General features: G+C 36.2%; 1 protein-coding gene and 1 long non-coding RNA gene across 6 annotated transcripts in view; one reads left to right on the plus strand and one right to left on the minus strand.

Annotated features, from left to right (window-relative positions):
• The window catches only part of sima (HIF-1 transcription factor component sima), a 519,843-nt gene that overhangs the window by 202,172 nt on the left and 299,143 nt on the right, over positions 1–18,528 (minus strand). The window lies entirely within an intron of this gene.
• LOC141389254 (uncharacterized) lies at positions 10,875–17,139 on the plus strand. The gene is made up of 5 exons (XR_012409009.1): positions 10,875–14,758; positions 14,840–15,144; positions 15,604–16,288; positions 16,463–16,551; positions 17,037–17,139. It is a non-coding gene; the product is annotated as an uncharacterized lncRNA (long non-coding RNA).

An 18,528-nucleotide genomic window follows, 5' to 3' on the forward strand; every position in this document is an offset into this window, starting at 1 on the left:
TGTGTGAAAAATTGTTGTGGATGTGTGGGATCGGATTTTGCTTAGTTTTTGGACATTTCAACTGGACTATAACAAGTAAGAACGTATCAGTCAGATTAGCTGACGGAAATGTACACTCAGCCACTGACCAAAAAAACAAAAAAACCAAACACAATGGTCATATTAGTATGTGCCGGCAGGGATTTGGAGCTTACTCCGGAAAAAATTGTACCCTGGTAAATGATACCCCTAAAATAACCTACTGAAAGAAGAATCAAATGATGTGAGAGAAGCTCTTAAAGTTCACATTTTCCGAATTTTACGATGTGCAAAGTCTACACCAATCGGAAACTCCCTGCGAGAATTAACTTGCGGATTTGCCATTTTGGTTGGTGATGTCAGAGTTTCTTGGAGCTTTTAGGCCAATATCTCAGGAAGTGTGGATTTGCGCAAGAAAAAAATGGTACCGTCGTAAAGTGAGCCGCAAGTACAACTTACAGAAACAAATTTCAAAACGATCCGTGAGGAGCTCTTAAACTTCACTTTATCCGAATTTTATGTGGGTGGTACCCGAAGCAGTGGAGCAATATAGCCCATATTCGAACCCGATCTATATCTGGAAGGAATAATACGATGTGCAAAGTTTGGACCAAATCGATTGGCCCCTTGGAGAGTTATCGTTCACACCGTTTTAGAAAAAATTCTTACTTTTGTGGGGGAGGTACCCGAAGGAGTGGGCCGATATGCCCATCTTCGAACTTAAACTAAGTTTGGACAAAATATTACGATACCCAAATTTTGGTTCGAGTCGGTTGATTCGTTCGAGAGTTATCATGCGCACCAGCCAGCCAGATATTGCTAAACTTGTCTGAAACGAATTTCGTCCTAACATACTTGGGGTCTAAAACCGTTATTTCGATAGGGCACATTTTGAGGGCTGAGGGTATAAACCCAGCAAACCAATCGTACCGACATCGTAACGAAATCGGAATAAAATTCGGACGATACATCCGAAATCTGATCCGAAATCGTAACGATATCTTAACGAAAGTTGTATGAAGTGGTTATCATAATTTCGGAACGAAATGTCGGAGCGACATCGGATCGATTTCGGTCCGATTTCGTAACGAAATCTGAAGAAAATCCTTGGGAAATTCGGAAATGAAATTTCTTTCCGACATTCGTTCCGAAATCCGAAAAATCGTTTAGAAATCGTAACAAAATCTGAACGACTTTGCTTCCGAAATTGTTCAGACTTGTCGGACATCAGACATTTGGTTTGCTGGGTAGACTAGAATATATGTTGTACATATAAGCTTTGTTCCTTTACTTTTTTAATGGTAAAAGTGGTAAAAGAGAAAACTGTCAAAATTGCTCTCGAAAAAAATTGTAGATCTGGTAGCAATGTCAAAAAGAAACATAAAAATTCAATTTGCTTCTTTTATTTCACAGTTTTTAATTTTGTTTTGTCAGCGTTCGCCTTTTTCTTCTGTTTTTCGTTCATTTTTTTCTTCATTGTGAAATAATCGTCAAACAAATGTCGAAAATTCAGTTCTACGATTTTTTACCTGCAGAAATTTGTCTGGTAGCCTGTGGTAGAAGAGAAAGGCATATGTGCTCTCTCTCATCTCTCACTCTCTTAAAAATTGCTGCCAGTTTTACCACTTTTTGGGGTTACGGAACGCTTTGTAGGTTAAAAATGGTAAAAAATGGTAAAAATGGTAACCTCAGGTATGTAAAGGAACACAGCTATACTATAGCCCCATCTATATATCAAATTATTAGCGAAAAAATTGTTGGCGAATTTACCTGTTTGAATTAAGGCACAATGTTAGACCCAGAAGAATACTGAAATTATTATTGTAGTTATGCTGTAGAGCGATGAATATTTCAAAATATTTCTGAATATAAATGTTTGATTGGTATGGCTGCTCTCTCCTTGTTTTTTTTCTGCTGAAAGGGGACTATAAACAAATGGTAGTAAATATTGTACTACCATATTTCGAATAATTGGCGAAAAATTGTCTGTTAAAAGCAAATTGATTATTGATTCGACTTCGCGGTATGAGCCGGTATGTCAAAATTTCGGCCTAGAAGGGTAAGGAAGTTGCAAAAAAAATAATAGTATATTGTAAAATATCATATCGCCATCTATATCTCTGGGCCTAAATTTAAGAGGGTTGAGGGTTCATTTTCAAAATCGAATTGTTTCCATCTTACTTGAAATAAATACAAATATATTCCCAAATACTTCAAAATTTACAAATTCTACTACAAATGCAGCCCTGGATGCCCACAGCGTATGGACCGTATACGACTAACGACTTACCAAATAGACTTAACTAGTTCAGTCGCTATTCTCAGAGAATCAGTCAATTGAACTAGTAAATATTGCGTTTCCTTTCTCGATTATTTTCAAAATTTCAAAAATAGTAGATTCTTGCAGGTTCTCGAACAGAGAAAATATTTAAAAAAAATGTGGGAACGGAATATTCTATTAAAAAATTAAGTAGGATTGACTCAAAACCCAATTTTTGTGAAAATTTATCACCCTTCATTTGAATACCCTTTTCAAAGCTTTGGCAGAAAATATTGCATAAAATTGTCTAGTCAGACTTCTATGGTAAGACTTCTTTTAAGCAAGAATAAATAGTTTGCATTTTCACACTCAGTCAGACACAGACAAACATACACACACCCGCAGATATAGAGATACAAATATAACAAAATGTTGTACTTTATAAACAAATATTTTTTAAATTAAAATACCGGGGCAAGCAATCCCCTTTATTCACAATATTGCAGACATGCAGATGGAAGAAGGCAAGTCAGCAGTAAAATCAAAATTGTTGTAGTTGTTGTTGTGTAAAGTCCATAAGTTAAGTTATTTGTTTGCTGCTAACAAAAAGAATGGCAAAAGAAAAACCGCGTTCTAACCCAAATGAAACAAGAAAAAAACGAATTTTCACACAAAAACGAAAAAAAAAACATTTACATTCACCAACAACGTTTTGGGAAAATCTGCAATACCAAAAGAAGAGGAAGAAGAATGGGGAAAAGTGCTAAAATTTAGAGGAACACTCCAACCACCAACTCTTGTAAAAATTATATGTATGGTGGTGGGGCATGCAATTTCATTGCATACCATCCATATAAGCATGGTGGAGAAGAACAATCCCCCCACACCACACCCCACTCATACATAAATATGTATACAACCAACTTCTGTTTTAGTCCAAATGTGCATGCATTCGTGGTATAAATAAAATTTTTGTGCACTTTTAAAGATAAAATGTTGATCTGTCTCTGTCTGTCGGGTTTATTGCAGTAGTCGTCTGGCGGTGGGAGTGAGAGTGTCAGTTGGAATTGCAGTTTTCACATGAAATGTGTTGGTTGCAAGGAAAGACAGGAGTTGGAGTATGCGAAAAAAACAGCAACAACACAGAATAACCAAAATGCAGACGAAAAATAATAAAGACTTCACTCTACCCGGAGCAACGCTATTAATAGCATTAAAACGTCGTTGTAGTCAACGTCGCCGAAAATAACAATGACGACGACGGCGGCGACAACGACGACGAGTGTCACAAACATTTATATTTTGTGTGCAAGAAAATACATTTTATAATTAAAGTTCATAGTTTTTAATGCACTTGAAATATTTTATGTTTTTTGGGAATACCGATTTAATATTGAAGTTTAAAGAGTCCGATAATTTTTTCGGTAATTTTAACTTAAGTAACAAAATCATCCGATGTTGCTAAATTTTTATACCCTCCACCATAGGATGGGGGTATATTAAATTTGTCACTACGTTTGTAACTACTCGAAACAATCATTGTAGACCCCACAAACTATATATATTCTTGATCAGCGTGCAATTCTACATCGATATAGCCATGTCCGTCCGTCTGTCTGTCTGTCCGTCTGTGGAAATCACTCTAGCGTCCGAACGGATTGACGTAGGTGGATGAAATTTTGGGAAAATCTATTATATGTACGTAGGACTTTTGGTATTGAAAGCGGGCTATGTAGGTCCACGCTTTCGTGTAGCCCCCATATAACGGCACATATAAAGTACGAGTCATTTTAATATATTTTGAATGTATTAGTCCCATTTGACAACAGAATCGGTTGTAACTTTATATTTTGTGTTTCCAGATGCTAAGAAACATTTCCACGGTAAAGTGTTTATATAGGTCCACGTTTTGATATAGCCCTCATAGGACGATATCTCCCGATTTTCGGTATTTTGAGAGTTTGGCCTCATTATCGCACCGATATGGCTGAAATTTGGTATTTAGTCTTAGTTGGGGGTATAAAACTTTCCCCCAGAAATTTTAGGTATAGGTCCACGCCATCATATAGCCCCCATAGAACGGTACCTTCCGATTTTCGGTATTTTGAAGGTTGTGGCCACATTAATCCACCGAAATGGCTGAAATTTGTGGTGGAGGGTATAAAAAGTTCGGCCCGACCGAACTTTACGCTTTTCCTACTTGTTAATAGAACAAATATATCAAGGGAGTTTGATAAATGTATAACAACATTTATAAAATTCCTAACTGAAGAGTGACTGACTGATCAATAAAGTCCAGTAGTGATCACAAATGGTGCGAAGGCAGGGTTTTTGAAAATGTATTTCTATACGGTAATTAACATCAAAAAATGATCGTTAATATCAGTTATAAAGGGCGCCATCTATATTTCAATATTGATAAGTGGCGATAGCTTCTGATTCATACGGACAATGTAGGGAATCCCCAACCAGATTTTATTAAGGCTTTGTGCTCTATCCACAACATTCAATGCTCTGTTTATAAGAATATATTGGCTTCATCTTCAGAAAATAACAGATAGATGGCACTATTCACATTAGGTGATTTCACAAGCGATATCATCTAAAGATCCCAGGTTTTTGCAAAGAATACCCTGAGAAGTTAAAGAAATATCACATATCGGAGTGTTATTGTATTAAGAAGCACTTTCGGCACTGAGCTAAATTAAAGCTCTATTTCAGAAAGAAATTTGCTAAAGAAATTGTGAAAGATCAAAGATCCTAAAGCCGAAAGGTTTTGGTTATAACCCTTTAATAAGAAAATCTTAGCTTACAAATCCGTATTTTACTAGATTTATTTAATTTTGGCCGTGGTGCAATGATAAGCACTCCTACTTTGGACACTGGTTTCCATTCCCAGCTCAGACAACATCACACTTTCAACAGTGACGTAATATAGGCGACATTTTTTGTATAGTTTTGCATGTAAAAATTCTCTACAATTGATGTCTTAAGACACGCCGTTCGGCGATAAGGAGTATAGGACTTACTCATCATTGAGCTAAATATTATTCAGCATGCACTTCCTGATATGTGCTTTAGTTCATATGAATATATCGAACTTTTTCTTGTATTAGCAAAGGTTCTCATCACTAAAGGCAATACATTTAGGAAATAACATATAAACAAGTAAAGAAGTATCAGTCGGCTTTGCCGACCGAGATATACCCTCAGCCTATGTGAGTTGAAACTTTCATCTACGCTCAAATCGAATGTGGATCAAATTTGTTCAAGATATATCGTGCATATCATTTAAGTTACATTTTTAAATATTCGAAGAAAGTAACAGAAGTTGTGGACAGATATTGCCTATCTTCGAACTGAAACTATGACAAAATATGACGAAAGCCAAATTTTTGACCAAATCGGTTGATCAGTTCGAGAGATATCGTGCGCTCCAGCCACTACATATGGTGCCATAGGGGTTTTTAACACCTTTCGGGCTGTTTTCTCAGGAAGAATGGACTTGTCCCTGATGAAACGTGTACCGTCGTATGAGGGGCAACGAATAGCAGTTGTTACAACAAAAATCTAAGCGATTCGAGAGCAGGTCTTAATGTGAACTTATCCGAAATTTTGTGTGATTGGTACCTGAAGGAGTGGGCAAATATAGTCCATATTCAAACATGATCTATATCTGGTAGATATATTAGGATGTGTAAAGTATGGCACAAATTGGTCACTCCTTTCAGGAGTTGCTTGCAAACAAATTTTCCGAACATTTTTGAATTTTTGTGGGGGAGGTACCTGAGAGAGTGGACCGATATGGCTTATATTCGAACTTAAACTATATTTGGATAAAATATTAGGAAGGCCAAATTTTGGACCAAATCGGTTGATCCGTTCGGGAGTTATCTTGCGTTCCAACCACTACACACGGTGTCATAGAAGTTTTTGCAACTTTCAGGCTGTTTTCTCAGGAAGTATGGACTTGCCCCTGATGAAACTTGTACCATCGTATGGGGGGCACTGAATACAAGTTGATACAACAAAAATCAAAGCGATTCGAGAGATGACGCTAAACTGAACTTTTCTGAAATTTTATGTGGGAGGTACCCGAAGGAGTGGACCGATTGAGTCCATATTGAAAGCTTATCTAAGTCTGGTACACATTTCACGATGGACAAAGTATGTATCAAATCAGTTATACCCTTCAAGAGTTACCGTGCGCACAAATTTTCCGAACATTTTCTAACTTTTGTGGGGGAGGTACCGGAAGTAGTGGACCGGTTCATCCGTTCGAGAGTTATCGTGCGCTCCAGCCAGCCAGACAGACGGACGGACATTGCTCAATCGACTCCAAATTGTCTGAAACACATTTCGTCCAAACATACTTGGGGTCTAAAACCATTAATTCGATATTTCGGTATATACCCTCGTTAGCATAAATGCTGAGGGTATAAAAATCTCGATAATCGTACTATGCCGACTTTTAGTTGATAGGAACACATATATATTTATCTTGTATTAGCAAAGGCCCCCACCACAGAAATTATGGAATGTAATATTTTTGAGAAAAATTTCATGGCAGTATTCACATTAGGTGGTTTCACAATGATCTAAAAATAAAAGAAATATCACATACTTAATGATCCTTCTTTTAGCAAAGACTCAAATAAATGTGAGCTATATTTACAAAATATAACATATAGATGGCACTATTTACAATATGTTGTTTCGGAAGGATCAAACACTCCCCAAGTTTTCAGAACAACTTCATATTCATGCAAATATGAAATGAAAAAATTAAATATACAATTAAAAATAGTATGGTGTTCCAGATTGCAAAGGGCTACCTTGTCGAATCTATGTTCAAAGCAGCCCAGCATACAAATTTCTATTCTGTTTGAAATTTCTACTGACTTTTGAAATATCTTCCACGAAACCACTCTAGTGTGGACCGGGACTGGGCGTGAAATATTTTTGAGTCTCCATTAACGGTTTTGGGTAGTAACTAAAATATTTCTCACAGTCATCCAAAGAAAAGGAAATCAGAAACGCCACCTACTAGAACGTCACCTAATCCCAAGATAATTTTGTTCGACATCTGTTAGGAGCAGAAAATGCAAGTTTTTATACCCTACACCACTATGTGGGAAGGGTATTATAAGTTGGTTTTGACCAAAAAGTTTGTAACGCATCGAAATAATGGTCGTAGACCCATACTTATATATACCAAAATGAATGTTTCGACGAGCTGAGTCGATCTGGCTATGTGTGTCCGTCCGTCAGTCCGTCCGTCCGTCCGTCTGTCCGTCTGTCCATCTAAACTTTGTAATCACGCTACAGGTCGCAATTTTGATTGGATCGTAACCAAATTTTGGACGTTGATGAGGGTCCCGGAGGGGAAGAAGCCTATTGATTTTGGTGATGGTCGGATAATATTCAGGGGTCGGAATGGGCAAAAAGCTTATTTGCGGAAAAAGTCAACGTTTTATTTCAAAGCGAATATCTCCGTATCTATAAGGGGTATATTAAAGGCAAAGCCTGCTAATGAAAGCAGAAAATATCACCTTTACAGCGATGTATGGTAGGTTATCGTAGGTGGTCAAGCAACGAAGATATCGCAATAGTTGCTTATAGAACACAACTTTTCATTTTTGCGATTTTAATAATAATGACGAATATGGCAGCTTTGGTTGGGGACCTTCCAAAAACAAAGTCTGTCGATGAAAGTAGAAAATCCCGTCTTTACAATGATGCAAATAGGTTGGCGTAGGTGGCCAAATAACGGAGATATCGCAATAGTCGTTAATACATCCCATTTTTCCATTTCTTTGTAATCACGCTACACGTCGTAATTTTGATTGGATCGTCACGAAATTTTGGGTGTTAATGGGGGTCCCGCAGAGGAATAAACCTATTGATTTTGGTAGTGGTCGGATATTATTCAGGGGTCGGAATGTGATGGTTGATGGTTGGCATACATCCCACTTTTCCATTTTTTATTTGAGTTATTCTGACGATGCACTTAAACGCGTTTCAATAAAATTGACCTGTATTAATGAAGACATTCAGTGCAAAGGCGCTAAGCTATCCCAATTTTAATATTTTGAATTTTACCAGTCAAAAGCTTATGCACAGGGGAAGTGGTGTAGGGTATCACATAGTCGGCCCCGATCCGACTATATCCTTGGCTCACTTGTTTTGTCAATACGTTTTTTAGTTTATGATGCAAGGTCAAACTTCCCACGATCATTTAGAGAAATTTGACATGGATGTTTTCCTACTCTTTTGAATTAGCCAAGAAAAGTTATCGGAGAGTTAGCACAAACATCCACATATAGATTCAACATAATAGCTGATACGCCATCTTCTGGAACTGCTCCTACTAAGAAAAAAGTTAGCCAAGTTTATCACCACAACTGAAGTGACTTTGGGGTAAAATGGCATTATTTTCATACTGTTAATAAATGGAAAATTTTTCCACAAACAATCGAGAAGTACCTTCCTACAAAAACATCCGAGGAAATGTATCATGAATGTATTCTTGCTATTTTAAATCAACTATTTGAAATCTAAACCACTCTGAAGAAAATGTTACCAGAGAAATTCACCACAAAAAATTGACGTTGACATAAAATGGTAAAGATTGGACAAGATGCAATTTTACTATTAAACCATAGAGGGTAGGGTATTTGTGTATAACAGACAACTAACATAACACGACGGCAACAAAAACAAGTATAAGATAAATTCGTGCCACCATATTGTAAATTAACATAATGTTAGACCCCCAGCACCATCTGCCGATGTATAGTAGCAATGGAAATGTCCCATCTTGTTATGTTATATATCTTGTTGACAAAGACATACAATGGTAAAGATTGGACATCATGCACAATGCTGTTATATTTTAATATTCAAGCATAGATGGCGTTTATGTATAACAGACAATTAACAGAAAAAAAGTGTACACCAATGTGAACTATGTTAAATACAGTCGGACCTCGATTATCCATGATGGTCGGGACCGAAGGCATTACGGATAATCGATTTTCCCGGATAATGGAGGCAGTGCTTTTATGCAGTTTTTGAACATATTTTGAAGTAAAAATGGCATAGTATCGTACAAATATGAAAATCTGCAATTTTTTTAAGTTTGTTACGGCAATCCACCAAAATTTTAAATGATATCATCATCATCAGATTCATCTGAATTGACTTTGTCCCATGGTTTTCGTGATACCATAAATACACAAAATGTGTAATACGGGAGAATTTCCAGTTTTTGTTTGTTTACCTTTTGTTTGCTTAATGAAATTAAATGGAAAGTGTTCTTTTAATGCCGGGCAATGAAGTTTATAGCGAAAAATAGAGGAAATGGAACAAAGTCTAAAATTTCTTTTCTATCACGGATAAGGGAGGTTCCCGGATAATCGAGGTTCAACTGTATAACATAATTTCATGTCACAATATTGTAACATCACATTATGTTAGAACACCAGCACCATCTGCCGGTGTATAGTAACAATGGAAAGGACCCATCTTATTATATTATATATATATTTGATGTTGATTTTAGAAGACAATAGATGGCACACCTATATACAGTTTTTTTTCTAATAATAGTCCAGTCAAAATAGACATTGAAATTGCAAAAATTCCCACAAAGCTGAATTTTGGTGGATAACTGGGCTTTGCCATTAGAAGCAATGTCCTAAAAGTCTCCATCGATGACATGTGTGCAAAAACAGTTATTGGGGGTCAAAGGTCAAAACTTAGGAATTTTTTAGGTTTTTGGATTTTTCTCTTGAAAACGGTGAGTGTTCAAATCGGCTAAAATAATCGGATTAATCGGGTCTGCCCCCAACAAATATATGTTCCCTTGAAGAGCGCAATTATATCTATCTTAAAAAATATCCCACAAAATCGGAGAGTGTTTAGTATAGTAATTCCATGTTAGAATAATTTTATGCAAAATTAGCTCATATAAGCCATATGTGTAATTTGCCACTTAGATCGCGATATCTCAAGAATGGTGACTCCTATTGAAAAGTCCCACAGAGCATTCTTGTAGAAAATTGTTATGTCTACAACTTTTACTTCAGCCAATATCTGATAGTTCCTACCATTTTTGAGAAAAATCAAAAAACCGAATAAGACCTTTTACCTTTGACCCTGAATCACAAGCTTTCCATCAAAGCTCAACATTGTGGGAATTTTTGCTATTTCCCCCTTATACGCATGTCTATTTTGACTGAACTATAAATTTGTTGGTTTTGAATAAAAAAATCATATTTTCAAAGTTTTGATGCTAAACCGTTTTATCATAATGAGGGTTATTTATGTTTATTATCGCATTCTTATAGGGGTGTTATCGAAGAAAAATTGGAATTTTCATAGACGGAATGAATCGGCGGAAAAAATTATTTTTTTAAAAAACTCTTTTTCAATCACGAACATCCAAGGAAATTTAGCATGGATGCTTTCCAGTTATTTTAAATCAATTACGGAATTCGGCCTACTATTATAGCCAAGAACCTCACCACAACAAAATTGTCACCATTTTGAGGCAAAATTTTATGGCAAACCCATATATATTTTCCAAAGATAATTACTTTTTAATTAGGTCTGTTTCAAGTTGAATGGTTGTAACCAAGCTTAACCTTCATCTACCCACTAAAATAACATCCTAGTCGGGCTTGAACCTTTCATGAAACGTAGGATAATGGTTGGATATGTGGAACTTCAGTAGAGTCCTAATTAGGTCATTACAGCACAACTTGCAAGAGGATTAATTAAAAATATCACTATATAATCACCTTCGCCTTAATAATGCAAAAATAAAATAATTTCTTTTTTGTTTTTTGATAAAAAATTCGTGTTTTCAAAGTTTTAATCAGTAATCGATAATCCCAAAAGGAGAGGCTATTAATGATAAAATTCTCATTATAAATTTCCTGAACACATACAACTTCTACTGAGGAATTTTTTAGCCAAGACACTCACCACAACCATTTTGACGTTACAACCAGACTTCAATAGATGGCAGAGCACTGCAAGATTTTCCGTCAATGGTAACGGAAAATTTATGAATTGAAATCCTGTTTTGATTTTTATTGACTTTCTTCAAACGTTGTTGGCTAATGTGTGAAGTGGGTTAATTTTCTTACAGGCAAGGCATCAATGAAAAATAATAAATGTGCCACAAAATTCCAGAAAAGACAAGGGGAACATACTTCGAACTCAGCAGGTACAAGAACTGGCTAAAATTCTCATTATGTTTTTCCTGAACACATACGACTCCTACTGAGGATTTTTAGCCAAGACACTCACCACAACAATTTTGATGTTACAACCAGACTTCAATAGATGGCAGAGCACTGCAACATTTTCCGTCAATGGTAACGGAAAATTTATGAACTAAAATTCTGTTTGGATTTTTTATTGATTTTCTTTAAACGTTTTCGGCTAATGTGTGGTATGGGTTAATTTTCTTACAGGCAAGGCATCAATGAGAAATAATAAATGTGCCACAAAATTCCAGAAAGGACAAGGGGGACTTACTTCGAACTCAGCAGGTACAAGAACCGGCTACAAATTCCTTTTAAGGAATATTTGAAATATTTAAAATTTTTTTATATATCTTTAGAAAGGGCATGATGTAAAAATATATGAACAAAATATTTTCATGTTTGCCAATTAAGATATGCAAATACAAAATGAAGAACCTGTTATTTCAAATTGCCAACGGCAGTTTAAGATGAATGTCTGAATTAGAAGACACCCACCCTTTAACTCATTTCTAAGGCAAATTTGATTTCAAAAAAATTTCCAAATTGAAATTTTCATCAACAATATCAGCAAATAAATATCATCCAAATATGAGAAAATGGGGAATATGTATGAGACACATTCCTATCTCTTAGCTTCAATCCAGACCCTCACAACTGAAAGTAGAAGCATTTCAACAAAGGTGAGAATAATATATAATATAGGTAGGTAGGTGGTAAGCGTGTAAAGGAAACGCAAAATACAAATAATATTTAAATGGTTATTACACATGCAAGCATATATATGTATATGTGAATATAGACTACCAACAAAAGCGAAGTCATCAAATCAAACTTCAAAGTCTATTAAATAAGAAACCAATCTTTGGGTGTGTGGAACAAATGCTGGGCATAAAAGCAAGCCCTGTTATTGATATGCTTTTGATATCTTGGAATAAAGTCAATAATTGGAAATTTATTGTAGGCAAACATGATTTGTGGATTTTTCCACTCTCTCCATGCCACATTGCACCACCCGGCAATATGAAATAATAAACAAAACATTTTGAGGCAAATGGGAATTGTTTGCGGAAAATAAATGATAACGCCTAAAGATAGGCTTTGATGTAATCAACATCAAGTGGGTGGTTGACTTTAAAATTAATTTGGAAAAATTAGAAGAAAATATTTTTGTTTATTTAGGAATTGTCTATTAATTTATTTGTATAAGTAAAATAATCTAAAAATATTCCTCTCCCTCTCCTCCATCTCTACGACATAATTCATAACACACAAGTCGCTAATATTTCATTTCAATGGTCAAATATTTCCTTTACCACCTCTCACCACTCATATTTTATTTACTACATACATATATGTATGTAGGTGGTACTACTCAAACATATACATGTATCACACACTTGCTGCGTGTGACAATATTCACAGTTTTTTGCAGCTTTTTTGTGATGATCTTAAAGAAGATAAACGCAAACTAATCTAATTTTGAGGAATCATGTGTTTTTTTATTTTTTAGCTGCGCGTGTTAACAAATGAAGACTTTTTTGTCAAATTTCTTGTCCTAAGGGGGTGGACACCGAGACTAAACACGTGTGCAAAAAGTAGACGTTTTGTTATTTACCCAAAATCATACTTATATGTTTAGTTTTTTTCAAGTTTTTTCTACACATAAGCTAATTTGTATATATTTTCTTAAGAAATGACCACTTAAAATTTGTTTATATTTTTTTTTCTGTCGTTCGATCAATGGCCTTTCATGTTGCTGTTGTTGTTATTTTTGAAACTAAAAAAAAATGGAGCACATGATTTTAGAATGGGATTCTTTGTTCAAAACAAAAGCAATAACAATCATGTGACATCATATAAAACAAATTTTCCAAAATAAATTTAAAAAAAAAAATATGTGTATATTTTTATAGATCTTCCGCTTGACAATAAATAAATGTTTTCCGCATTATGAAGAAAAACAGAGAAAATACCTTTAAGGAAAGCGAATGTGTAATAATTTTTTTAAATTAATTTAACGGCATTTTTAATAGAAAAAAAGGAATATTATTAAATAACAAGTAAGAAAGCATCAGTCAGCTGTGCCGACAGAGATACACCCTCAGCCTCGGCTGACGTCTAGAGGGTTTTTTTGAGTTTTTGGGCCAATTTCTCAGGAACTATAGATTTGCACCCGAAAAAATTTTACCGTTTTAACTAGGGCCGCATACAAAACATGTAGCCAAAAATTTAAAAACCATCCAATACGAATCCTTAAACTGCACTCTTTTTAAACAGTGTATGGGAGGTACCAGTGACATAATTCGAGGCTATAAGAAATAATACGGTATACAACGTTTGGTCCAAATCGGTTTCTCCCTTCGAGGGTTATCTTATGTACTACCCAGTTTAATTGGTACCGGAAGACTTTCTGAGAGATTTTGGGTTATTATCTCAAGAAGTGTGGACTTGCATCAGAAAAAAATTCCGCCGTCGTTACACCGCCCGCAAGAGGAACATTTTTGGCCGTATCAAAGTGTATATACCCTCTCTAGCCTAAAGGCTGAGGGTATGAAAAGATTTCACGCTAGGCATTCTTATAGAAAACGAAGAATACCAAAGTCTTCCCACAAAAAAAACAAAAGGTCTTCCTTAAAGTCTTCTCAAGGAAGATCAACGGGTATTCTTGTAGAAAATATAAGGGTTTTCTTAGAAAAGACCAAAACATCTCCTGATTGAGTTGAATGACAGGCAGGTTCTCCCATAGACGACCAAAGGTCCGCTTACAGAATTCATTCTCATTCTGTGAAATAGTATTTTCATAGAAGGCACCGTGGTCCAATCATAAAAGAAAGCAAGGCTTTCTAGTGACGACAATTTCGTCTTTTGATAGAAGGTTAAAATGTCTTCTTAGGGAAGACCTGAAAGCATTTTCATGGCCTTCATGGAGTTCTCTAGTTGAGAGCCTAAATGTCATCTAATGGAAAACCAAATCGTCTTCACCTCCTAGTAAAGGAGAGAATGCTCTCATGGAAGAGCACAAAGTCTTCTCATAGGAGACCAGAAGCTCCGCCCATGAAATACCAGAATGTATTCCCATAGAAACTTCTTCTCATAGAAGAATAAAAGGTCAGCTCATAGAAGACCAAAGATACTTTCATATAAAAACAAGAGGCCACCTCATAGAAGACCAAAAGGTCTTCTTCACAAAGAAAACCAAAATGTCTTCTCACGGAAGACCAAAACGTATTCTCACAGAAGACAGATTGGTCTTCTCATAGAAGACTGAAAGGTCTTCTAATAGAATATCAAAGGGTCCTCTCAAAGAAGACCGAAAGATCTTCTCACAGAAGACCAAAAGGTCTTCTTTACAAAGAAAACCAAAATGTCTTCTCACGGAAGACCAAAACGTATTCTCACAGAAGAAAGATAGGTATTCTCATAGAAGCCTGAAAGGTCTTCTAATATAAGATCAAAGTGTCCTCTCAAAGAAGACCGGAAGATCTTCTCTTACCTTAGAAGACCAAAACTCTTCTCTTAGAACCAAAAGCTATTCTCAAACGATCTACCCATAGAAGATCAAAAGTTCTACCCACAGGAGACAAGAAGGTCTTCTCTTAGAAGACAACAACTCTTCTCTTATAAGACAAAAATCTTTGCTCAAAAGGTCTCTGCCCAGAAGGTCTTTTCACAGAAGACCATAGAAGACAAGAGGTTATCTCATAGAAGACCGGTAGATCTCCCTATAAAAGACCAATACTCTTCCCTTAGAATCAAGATCTCTTCCCATACAAGGCGGAAGATCTTCTCTTTAGAGAAGACCAAAACTCTTCTCAAAATGTCTGCCCATAAAAGGCCAAAAGGACTTCTTATAGAAGACCGGAAGATTTTTTCATAAAAGGCCGGAATATCTTCCCATAGAAGACCAGAAGGTCTTCTCATAGAAAACAAGAGGTCATCTCATAGAAGACCGGAAGATCTTCTCATAGAAGACCGGAAGATCTCTCCATAAAAGACTAAAAATCTTCCCTTAGAAAATCAAGATCTTTTCTCACACAACGCCGGAAGATCTTCTCTTTAGAGAAGACCAAAACTCTTCTCTTATAGGGCTAAAAGCTCTTCTCAAAAGGTCTGCCCATTGAAGGCCAAAATGACTTCTCATAAAAGACCCGAAGATCTTTTCATAGAAGACCCGAAGATCTTCTCATAGAAGACCAGAAGGTCTTTTCACAGAAGACCAAAAGGTCTTCTCATAGAAGACAAGAGAGGTCATCTCATAGAAGACCTGAAGATCTCCCTATAAAAGACCAATACTCTTCCCTTAGAATCAAGATCTTTTCCCATACAAGGCGGAAGATCTTCTCTTTAGAGAAGACCAAAATTCTTCTCTTATAAGACTAAAAGCTCTTCTCAAAATGGCTGCCCATAGAAGGCCAAAAGGACTTCTCATAGAAATCCGAACGGTTTTCTCTCAGATGACCAGAAGATCTTTTCATAGAAAACCACAAGGTGTTCTCCCACAAGACCTTAAGGTCTTCTCACAGAAAAGGAGGAAGTCTTTCTACAGAAGACCAGAAGGTCTTCTCCTATAAGACTAGAAAGTCTTCTCCTATAAAACCAGAAGGTCTCTTCACAGACGACTAAATGGCTTCTTATATAAGAGCAAACGATTTTCCCACAGTAGCACTTCTCCTAGATAACCAGACGGTCTTCTCATAGACGACTATAAGGTTTTCTAACAGAAGATGAGAACGTCTTTTCACAGAAAATGAGAAGGTCTTCTCAAAGAAGATGAGAAGGTTTTCTCACAGAAGATGAGAAGGTCTTCTCACATTAGCCGATAGCCTTAGATGCTAGTGCTATTTTTTATATAATTTTTTTGTAATTTTTATTATAATAAATATTTGAAATAAATAAATAAAAATAGGTCTTCTTACAGAAGATGAGAAGATATTCTCACAGAAGATGAGGTCTCTTCCCAGAAGACCAGAAGGTTTTCTCACAGAATATGAGAAGGTCTTCTCACAGAAGATGAGAAGATCTTTTCCAAGAAGACCATAAGGTCCACAGAAGATGAGAAGTTCTTCTCATAGAAGATGAAAGGGTCTTCTCACAGAAGATGAGAAGGTCTTCTCACAGAAGATGAGGTCATCTCACAGAAGATCTTTTCTCGGAAGACCAGAAGGTCTTCTCACAGAAGATGAGAATGTCTTCTCACAGAAGATGAGAAGTTCTTCTCACAGAAAATGAGAAGGTCTTCTCACAGAAGATGAGAAGTTCTTCTAACAGAAGATGAGAAGGTTTTCTCACAAAAGATTAGAAGGTCTTCTCAAAGATGATGAGAAGATCTCTTCCCGGAAGATAAGAAGATATTCTCACAGAAGACCAACAGATTTGTTCACTTATGTCGTCTCCTAAATGGCCAGATTTGTTTTTTTTTATAAAAGACCAGAAGGTCTTCTCACAGAAGATGAGAAGATCTTTTCCAAAAAGACAAAAAGGTCTTCTCACAGAAGATGAGGTCTCTTCCCAGAAGACCAGAAGGTTTTCTCACAGAATATGAGAAGGTCTTCTCACAGAAGATGAGAAGATCTTTTCCAAGAAGACCATAAGGTCCACAGAAGATGAGAAGTTCTTCTCATAGAAGATGAAAGGGTCTTCTCACAGAAGATGAGAAGGTCTTCTCACAGAAGATGAGGTCATCTCACAGAAGATCTATACTCGGAAGACCAGAAGGTCTTCTCACAGAAGATGAGAATGTCTTCTCACAGAAAATGAGAAGGTCTTCTCACAGAAGATGAAAAGGTTTTCTCACAAAAGATTAGAAGAACTTCTCACGGAAGATGAGAAGGTCATCTCACAGAAGATGAGACGTTCTTCTCACAGAAAATGAGGTCTTCTCCCAGAAGACCAGAAGGTCTTCTCACAGAAGATAAGAAATTCTTCTAACAGAAGATGAGATGGTTCTCTCACAGATGATAAGATCTCTCCCCAGAAGATAAGAAGGTCTTCTCACAGTAGAGTTGTACGATCTAGTTAATTTAAAAGATCTAGTTCAATAGTTCAGCTCTTTTAATTGAACTAGTTCAGTAATCTAGTTCATAGTTCAATCATTCGGATTCACTACCTTGATCCAAAACATAAACAAACACATCACATTACGAGGGCATCACATAACACAGACGACGGCGTCACTTTATGCATTTGTGAACGACATGTTGAACTAGATTGTGAATCGTTCGTTCGTTAATCGTTCTTCGTGGATCTTTTGGTTGGCGCTCAGTGAACTATTGAACTATAATGAACTATATTGACTGATCTAGTTCATACGCTCTTTTCGATGAATCGTTCAATTGAACTAATTCGTTCATGAACTATACAACTCTATCTCACAGAAGACCAAGATATTTGTTCACATAGGTCTTCTCCTAAATGGCCAGATTTGTTTTTTCATAGAAGACCAAAGGTCTTTTCACAGAAGGCGAGAAAGTCTTTTCATAGCACACCAGAAGGTCTTTTCAAAGAAGATCAGAGGGTCTTCTCAGAGAAGACCAACATATTTTCCTACAGTAGCTCTTCGCCTATATGACCAGATGATCTTCTCAAAGAAGACGAGATAGTATGTTCACAGAAGACCAGAAAGGTTTCTCATATAAGACCAGAAGGTTTTGTTATAGAAGACCAGAATACCCTCTCATAGAAAACCAAAAGCTTATCAAAGAAGACCATAGAAGGCCAAAGGTGTTCCAATGCATGTTTGAATTCGATATCCCCGCGGAGAGCTCATACAGTTGGCAAGATCCTCAGTTAAAAAGCGAAAGAACATTTGTGTACTGGACAAAGTACCAGTCAAAAAGTCTTGTCTTGTTCATGCTGGCATTTACGTAAAAAATAGCGTACTGCTTAAAAAATCCACAATTAATACTTTCGATCGCATTACCTTTCAATAATCCACTCATTAAAACTATTACGTTGTTGATGTGCGGTAAATAT

The sequence above is a fragment of the Musca autumnalis genome, unplaced genomic scaffold (assembly GCF_047663935.1).
Source record: "Musca autumnalis isolate F117 unplaced genomic scaffold, ASM4766393v1 scaffold_1, whole genome shotgun sequence".
NCBI classification, from domain to species: domain Eukaryota; kingdom Metazoa; phylum Arthropoda; class Insecta; order Diptera; family Muscidae; genus Musca; species Musca autumnalis.